The following is a 9,713-nucleotide window of genomic DNA, read 5'->3' as shown; positions in this document are numbered from 1 at the left end:
AAGTAGTGATTTGGTCCAGCTGAAAAAGGTTAAAAATTAGCACTTCGGAAGCTGTCAAAAGATTTCAAGACCCCCTTAACATAGAATTGTCCATATTTTGAGTTAGAGCCGATGAAGTTTTCTATAATTTTGATATAATTTGTCCCAAAAGTAGTACAACACACTGTAAAAATATTATTGAGAAAGCGCAGGTGGGATTTTTTTTATTTTCATTTATTGTCTAAAAGAAATGCACTACGAAATAACTGTGTACTCGGACCTAAGAGGCGAAATCAGTAAATATAGAATCTGTACTTTGGCAACTTCCCTGAATGATATAATGGTGTCAATTTGTCAGATAGCATGAAACTAAAGGATTTAAACTTTTATTTGATAGAAATTCTGCAAAAATTACCCATTTTGGCATTATATGGTCAAAATAAGCATTTCAAAGCTTTTTCAATTTTGATGCATAAGTGGCATTCTGACTTTCTATGTGACAGGTTTTCCTGTGTCAATATTTGTGTTTCTATGCTTTAACCCAGTTGTATTACTCATTTGTGAACTCTGAATCTACAGAAAATAAGATTATCTCAGACAATATGTGCAAAATGTGTTGTATAAATGACCCTCGTGTAACGGCCTGTTTGGATCAAGTTAAATGTGAGGACCTAGGTAAATAAAAGTTGAAGTCCATAATAAAGATTTCACTAAATTTGTATTAAAAGCACTTCACAATGTCTTTTGTACCTGTTTCATTTCACATAGTATCTTTCTTTTCTTATGTTAAATAGCAAGTGGTTCAAATATAAGCCTGCTGAGGCTAAAATTGCATGCAAGTTTTTCACTAAAAAGTGAAAAATCTTTGTATCAGACCATACTGTCTGCAAAAAAAGTTGAATGCAAGAGTCCTTTTATGCTCAGATTTATTGTATCATGTAACCTGAGTATAGAAATTATAAAAAAGACACAAATTTTTATTTCCTATAGCTTCAGTATGCATTTTTAAATGTAAATATGTGCTACGGCCTAAATTGACCCTAAATTATTTTCAGTCTTACTTGGCTTAAGACCCTTTTATACTAATATGGTATGCTATTTGTAATTTTTCTTTCCATTTAAAGTACATTTAATACATATGTAAGGATTATTTATAACCAAAAAACTCCACAAATTTAAAATTGCTGGAAAATAATACATCTTCATGTAAGGCCCCCCTTCATTGGAAAACCTCCATTTTTTGGCACAGGCTCATATAAATTTGACTTTTAAATAATTGTGATAAGTCTGATAAATCAAATGAGTATTCTATTGCTTTAAATACATAATATGTCATATATTAAGGCCTTTAAAATGTAATTTTTTGCAATATTTTAATTTTTATAGCCCCAAATGTTGATAGTTGAAATTTTTCAATTTATACGTCATAATTTACCACGCGAAGTTGAATATAGAATTTATCATATTGTCTATAATATATATCCTATTGCCATGAAACTTTGTCAGCAGTCTCATAATTTATTAAGCTTTAGTCATACCAAGTTTTATTAAGATTGGCCAAATTTTTCTATCCTAAGAGGCGAAATCAGTAAATATAGAATCTGTACTTTGGCAACTTCCCTGAATGATATAATGGTGTCAATTTGTCAGATAGCATGAAACTAAAGGATTTAAACTTTTATTTGATAGAAATTCTGCAAAAATTACCCATTTTGGCATTATATGGTCAAAATAAGCATTTCAAAGCTTTTTCAATTTTGATGCATAAGTGGCATTCTGACTTTCTATGTGACAGGTTTTCCTGTGTCAATATTTGTGTTTCTATGCTTTAACCCAGTTGTATTACTCATTTGTGAACTCTGAATCTACAGAAAATAAGATTATCTCAGACAATATGTGCAAAATGTGTTGTATAAATGACCCTCGTGTAACGGCCTGTTTGGATCAAGTTAAATGTGAGGACCTAGGTAAATAAAAGTTGAAGTCCATAATAAAGATTTCACTAAATTTGTATTAAAAGCACTTCACAATGTCTTTTGTACCTGTTTCATTTCACATAGTATCTTTCTTTTCTTATGTTAAATAGCAAGTGGTTCAAATATAAGCCTGCTGAGGCTAAAATTGCATGCAAGTTTTTCACTAAAAAGTGAAAAATCTTTGTATCAGACCATACTGTCTGCAAAAAAAGTTGAATGCAAGAGTCCTTTTATGCTCAGATTTATTGTATCATGTAACCTGAGTATAGAAATTATAAAAAAGACACAAATTTTTATTTCCTATAGCTTCAGTATGCATTTTTAAATGTAAATATGTGCTACGGCCTAAATTGACCCTAAATTATTTTCAGTCTTACTTGGCTTAAGACCCTTTTATACTAATATGGTATGCTATTTGTAATTTTTCTTTCCATTTAAAGTACATTTAATACATATGTAAGGATTATTTATAACCAAAAAACTCCACAAATTTAAAATTGCTGGAAAATAATACATCTTCATGTAAGGCCCCCCTTCATTGGAAAACCTCCATTTTTTGGCACAGGCTCATATAAATTTGACTTTTAAATAATTGTGATAAGTCTGATAAATCAAATGAGTATTCTATTGCTTTAAATACATAATATGTCATATATTAAGGCCTTTAAAATGTAATTTTTTGCAATATTTTAATTTTTATAGCCCCAAATGTTGATAGTTGAAATTTTTCAATTTATACGTCATAATTTACCACGCGAAGTTGAATATAGAATTTATCATATTGTCTATAATATATATCCTATTGCCATGAAACTTTGTCAGCAGTCTCATAATTTATTAAGCTTTAGTCATACCAAGTTTTATTAAGATTGGCCAAATTTTTCTATCCTATTAGGTCCGAGTACACAGTTATCGTCCTTTGATTTTCGTTGTCCACGAATAAAGTCCCTAGTGTGGACAGTGTGTTGCTTGCCAATTTTTTTAGTACCCCTTCCAAATGTATTCCTTCATGTTTTATGCCTCAAATAGCAAGTAGGGGGATGAAATTACACTGTAAAAAAATTTGGGTCATGAATTGTAAAGTAAAGTAGTGATTTGGTCCAGCTGAAAAAGGTTAAAAATTAGCACTTCGGAAGCTGTCAAAAGATTTCAAGACCCCCTTAACATAGAATTGTCCATATTTTGAGTTAGAGCCGATGAAGTTTTCTATAATTTTGATATAATTTGTCCCAAAAGTAGTACAACACACTGTAAAAATATTATTGAGAAAGCGCAGGTGGGATTTTTTTTATTTTCATTTATTGTCTAAAAGAAATGCACTACGAAATAACTGTGTACTCGGACCTAAGAGGCGAAATCAGTAAATATAGAATCTGTACTTTGGCAACTTCCCTGAATGATATAATGGTGTCAATTTGTCAGATAGCATGAAACTAAAGGATTTAAACTTTTATTTGATAGAAATTCTGCAAAAATTACCCATTTTGGCATTATATGGTCAAAATAAGCATTTCAAAGCTTTTTCAATTTTGATGCATAAGTGGCATTCTGACTTTCTATGTGACAGGTTTTCCTGTGTCAATATTTGTGTTTCTATGCTTTAACCCAGTTGTATTACTCATTTGTGAACTCTGAATCTACAGAAAATAAGATTATCTCAGACAATATGTGCAAAATGTGTTGTATAAATGACCCTCGTGTAACGGCCTGTTTGGATCAAGTTAAATGTGAGGACCTAGGTAAATAAAAGTTGAAGTCCATAATAAAGATTTCACTAAATTTGTATTAAAAGCACTTCACAATGTCTTTTGTACCTGTTTCATTTCACATAGTATCTTTCTTTTCTTATGTTAAATAGCAAGTGGTTCAAATATAAGCCTGCTGAGGCTAAAATTGCATGCAAGTTTTTCACTAAAAAGTGAAAAATCTTTGTATCAGACCATACTGTCTGCAAAAAAAGTTGAATGCAAGAGTCCTTTTATGCTCAGATTTATTGTATCATGTAACCTGAGTATAGAAATTATAAAAAAGACACAAATTTTTATTTCCTATAGCTTCAGTATGCATTTTTAAATGTAAATATGTGCTACGGCCTAAATTGACCCTAAATTATTTTCAGTCTTACTTGGCTTAAGACCCTTTTATACTAATATGGTATGCTATTTGTAATTTTTCTTTCCATTTAAAGTACATTTAATACATATGTAAGGATTATTTATAACCAAAAAACTCCACAAATTTAAAATTGCTGGAAAATAATACATCTTCATGTAAGGCCCCCCTTCATTGGAAAACCTCCATTTTTTGGCACAGGCTCATATAAATTTGACTTTTAAATAATTGTGATAAGTCTGATAAATCAAATGAGTATTCTATTGCTTTAAATACATAATATGTCATATATTAAGGCCTTTAAAATGTAATTTTTTGCAATATTTTAATTTTTATAGCCCCAAATGTTGATAGTTGAAATTTTTCAATTTATACGTCATAATTTACCACGCGAAGTTGAATATAGAATTTATCATATTGTCTATAATATATATCCTATTGCCATGAAACTTTGTCAGCAGTCTCATAATTTATTAAGCTTTAGTCATACCAAGTTTTATTAAGATTGGCCAAATTTTTCTATCCTATTAGGTCCGAGTACACAGTTATCGTCCTTTGATTTTCGTTGTCCACGAATAAAGTCCCTAGTGTGGACAGTGTGTTGCTTGCCAATTTTTTTAGTACCCCTTCCAAATGTATTCCTTCATGTTTTATGCCTCAAATAGCAAGTAGGGGGATGAAATTACACTGTAAAAAAATTTGGGTCATGAATTGTAAAGTAAAGTAGTGATTTGGTCCAGCTGAAAAAGGTTAAAAATTAGCACTTCGGAAGCTGTCAAAAGATTTCAAGACCCCCTTAACATAGAATTGTCCATATTTTGAGTTAGAGCCGATGAAGTTTTCTATAATTTTGATATAATTTGTCCCAAAAGTAGTACAACACACTGTAAAAATATTATTGAGAAAGCGCAGGTGGGATTTTTTTTATTTTCATTTATTGTCTAAAAGAAATGCACTACGAAATAACTGTGTACTCGGACCTAAGAGGCGAAATCAGTAAATATAGAATCTGTACTTTGGCAACTTCCCTGAATGATATAATGGTGTCAATTTGTCAGATAGCATGAAACTAAAGGATTTAAACTTTTATTTGATAGAAATTCTGCAAAAATTACCCATTTTGGCATTATATGGTCAAAATAAGCATTTCAAAGCTTTTTCAATTTTGATGCATAAGTGGCATTCTGACTTTCTATGTGACAGGTTTTCCTGTGTCAATATTTGTGTTTCTATGCTTTAACCCAGTTGTATTACTCATTTGTGAACTCTGAATCTACAGAAAATAAGATTATCTCAGACAATATGTGCAAAATGTGTTGTATAAATGACCCTCGTGTAACGGCCTGTTTGGATCAAGTTAAATGTGAGGACCTAGGTAAATAAAAGTTGAAGTCCATAATAAAGATTTCACTAAATTTGTATTAAAAGCACTTCACAATGTCTTTTGTACCTGTTTCATTTCACATAGTATCTTTCTTTTCTTATGTTAAATAGCAAGTGGTTCAAATATAAGCCTGCTGAGGCTAAAATTGCATGCAAGTTTTTCACTAAAAAGTGAAAAATCTTTGTATCAGACCATACTGTCTGCAAAAAAAGTTGAATGCAAGAGTCCTTTTATGCTCAGATTTATTGTATCATGTAACCTGAGTATAGAAATTATAAAAAAGACACAAATTTTTATTTCCTATAGCTTCAGTATGCATTTTTAAATGTAAATATGTGCTACGGCCTAAATTGACCCTAAATTATTTTCAGTCTTACTTGGCTTAAGACCCTTTTATACTAATATGGTATGCTATTTGTAATTTTTCTTTCCATTTAAAGTACATTTAATACATATGTAAGGATTATTTATAACCAAAAAACTCCACAAATTTAAAATTGCTGGAAAATAATACATCTTCATGTAAGGCCCCCCTTCATTGGAAAACCTCCATTTTTTGGCACAGGCTCATATAAATTTGACTTTTAAATAATTGTGATAAGTCTGATAAATCAAATGAGTATTCTATTGCTTTAAATACATAATATGTCATATATTAAGGCCTTTAAAATGTAATTTTTTGCAATATTTTAATTTTTATAGCCCCAAATGTTGATAGTTGAAATTTTTCAATTTATACGTCATAATTTACCACGCGAAGTTGAATATAGAATTTATCATATTGTCTATAATATATATCCTATTGCCATGAAACTTTGTCAGCAGTCTCATAATTTATTAAGCTTTAGTCATACCAAGTTTTATTAAGATTGGCCAAATTTTTCTATCCTAAGAGGCGAAATCAGTAAATATAGAATCTGTACTTTGGCAACTTCCCTGAATGATATAATGGTGTCAATTTGTCAGATAGCATGAAACTAAAGGATTTAAACTTTTATTTGATAGAAATTCTGCAAAAATTACCCATTTTGGCATTATATGGTCAAAATAAGCATTTCAAAGCTTTTTCAATTTTGATGCATAAGTGGCATTCTGACTTTCTATGTGACAGGTTTTCCTGTGTCAATATTTGTGTTTCTATGCTTTAACCCAGTTGTATTACTCATTTGTGAACTCTGAATCTACAGAAAATAAGATTATCTCAGACAATATGTGCAAAATGTGTTGTATAAATGACCCTCGTGTAACGGCCTGTTTGGATCAAGTTAAATGTGAGGACCTAGGTAAATAAAAGTTGAAGTCCATAATAAAGATTTCACTAAATTTGTATTAAAAGCACTTCACAATGTCTTTTGTACCTGTTTCATTTCACATAGTATCTTTCTTTTCTTATGTTAAATAGCAAGTGGTTCAAATATAAGCCTGCTGAGGCTAAAATTGCATGCAAGTTTTTCACTAAAAAGTGAAAAATCTTTGTATCAGACCATACTGTCTGCAAAAAAAGTTGAATGCAAGAGTCCTTTTATGCTCAGATTTATTGTATCATGTAACCTGAGTATAGAAATTATAAAAAAGACACAAATTTTTATTTCCTATAGCTTCAGTATGCATTTTTAAATGTAAATATGTGCTACGGCCTAAATTGACCCTAAATTATTTTCAGTCTTACTTGGCTTAAGACCCTTTTATACTAATATGGTATGCTATTTGTAATTTTTCTTTCCATTTAAAGTACATTTAATACATATGTAAGGATTATTTATAACCAAAAAACTCCACAAATTTAAAATTGCTGGAAAATAATACATCTTCATGTAAGGCCCCCCTTCATTGGAAAACCTCCATTTTTTGGCACAGGCTCATATAAATTTGACTTTTAAATAATTGTGATAAGTCTGATAAATCAAATGAGTATTCTATTGCTTTAAATACATAATATGTCATATATTAAGGCCTTTAAAATGTAATTTTTTGCAATATTTTAATTTTTATAGCCCCAAATGTTGATAGTTGAAATTTTTCAATTTATACGTCATAATTTACCACGCGAAGTTGAATATAGAATTTATCATATTGTCTATAATATATATCCTATTGCCATGAAACTTTGTCAGCAGTCTCATAATTTATTAAGCTTTAGTCATACCAAGTTTTATTAAGATTGGCCAAATTTTTCTATCCTATTAGGTCCGAGTACACAGTTATCGTCCTTTGATTTTCGTTGTCCACGAATAAAGTCCCTAGTGTGGACAGTGTGTTGCTTGCCAATTTTTTTAGTACCCCTTCCAAATGTATTCCTTCATGTTTTATGCCTCAAATAGCAAGTAGGGGGATGAAATTACACTGTAAAAAAATTTGGGTCATGAATTGTAAAGTAAAGTAGTGATTTGGTCCAGCTGAAAAAGGTTAAAAATTAGCACTTCGGAAGCTGTCAAAAGATTTCAAGACCCCCTTAACATAGAATTGTCCATATTTTGAGTTAGAGCCGATGAAGTTTTCTATAATTTTGATATAATTTGTCCCAAAAGTAGTACAACACACTGTAAAAATATTATTGAGAAAGCGCAGGTGGGATTTTTTTTATTTTCATTTATTGTCTAAAAGAAATGCACTACGAAATAACTGTGTACTCGGACCTAAGAGGCGAAATCAGTAAATATAGAATCTGTACTTTGGCAACTTCCCTGAATGATATAATGGTGTCAATTTGTCAGATAGCATGAAACTAAAGGATTTAAACTTTTATTTGATAGAAATTCTGCAAAAATTACCCATTTTGGCATTATATGGTCAAAATAAGCATTTCAAAGCTTTTTCAATTTTGATGCATAAGTGGCATTCTGACTTTCTATGTGACAGGTTTTCCTGTGTCAATATTTGTGTTTCTATGCTTTAACCCAGTTGTATTACTCATTTGTGAACTCTGAATCTACAGAAAATAAGATTATCTCAGACAATATGTGCAAAATGTGTTGTATAAATGACCCTCGTGTAACGGCCTGTTTGGATCAAGTTAAATGTGAGGACCTAGGTAAATAAAAGTTGAAGTCCATAATAAAGATTTCACTAAATTTGTATTAAAAGCACTTCACAATGTCTTTTGTACCTGTTTCATTTCACATAGTATCTTTCTTTTCTTATGTTAAATAGCAAGTGGTTCAAATATAAGCCTGCTGAGGCTAAAATTGCATGCAAGTTTTTCACTAAAAAGTGAAAAATCTTTGTATCAGACCATACTGTCTGCAAAAAAAGTTGAATGCAAGAGTCCTTTTATGCTCAGATTTATTGTATCATGTAACCTGAGTATAGAAATTATAAAAAAGACACAAATTTTTATTTCCTATAGCTTCAGTATGCATTTTTAAATGTAAATATGTGCTACGGCCTAAATTGACCCTAAATTATTTTCAGTCTTACTTGGCTTAAGACCCTTTTATACTAATATGGTATGCTATTTGTAATTTTTCTTTCCATTTAAAGTACATTTAATACATATGTAAGGATTATTTATAACCAAAAAACTCCACAAATTTAAAATTGCTGGAAAATAATACATCTTCATGTAAGGCCCCCCTTCATTGGAAAACCTCCATTTTTTGGCACAGGCTCATATAAATTTGACTTTTAAATAATTGTGATAAGTCTGATAAATCAAATGAGTATTCTATTGCTTTAAATACATAATATGTCATATATTAAGGCCTTTAAAATGTAATTTTTTGCAATATTTTAATTTTTATAGCCCCAAATGTTGATAGTTGAAATTTTTCAATTTATACGTCATAATTTACCACGCGAAGTTGAATATAGAATTTATCATATTGTCTATAATATATATCCTATTGCCATGAAACTTTGTCAGCAGTCTCATAATTTATTAAGCTTTAGTCATACCAAGTTTTATTAAGATTGGCCAAATTTTTCTATCCTATTAGGTCCGAGTACACAGTTATCGTCCTTTGATTTTCGTTGTCCACGAATAAAGTCCCTAGTGTGGACAGTGTGTTGCTTGCCAATTTTTTTAGTACCCCTTCCAAATGTATTCCTTCATGTTTTATGCCTCAAATAGCAAGTAGGGGGATGAAATTACACTGTAAAAAAATTTGGGTCATGAATTGTAAAGTAAAGTAGTGATTTGGTCCAGCTGAAAAAGGTTAAAAATTAGCACTTCGGAAGCTGTCAAAAGATTTCAAGACCCCCTTAACATAGAATTGTCCATATTTTGAGTTAGAGCCGATGAAGTTTTCTATAATTTTGATATA

Source organism: Mytilus californianus, unplaced genomic scaffold (assembly GCF_021869535.1).
Source record: "Mytilus californianus isolate M0D057914Y unplaced genomic scaffold, xbMytCali1.0.p SCAF_1, whole genome shotgun sequence".
In the NCBI taxonomy this organism is placed as follows: domain Eukaryota; kingdom Metazoa; phylum Mollusca; class Bivalvia; order Mytilida; family Mytilidae; genus Mytilus; species Mytilus californianus.
The sequence above is the reverse complement of the archived record's forward strand: the minus strand, read 5'-3'. Positions refer to the sequence as shown.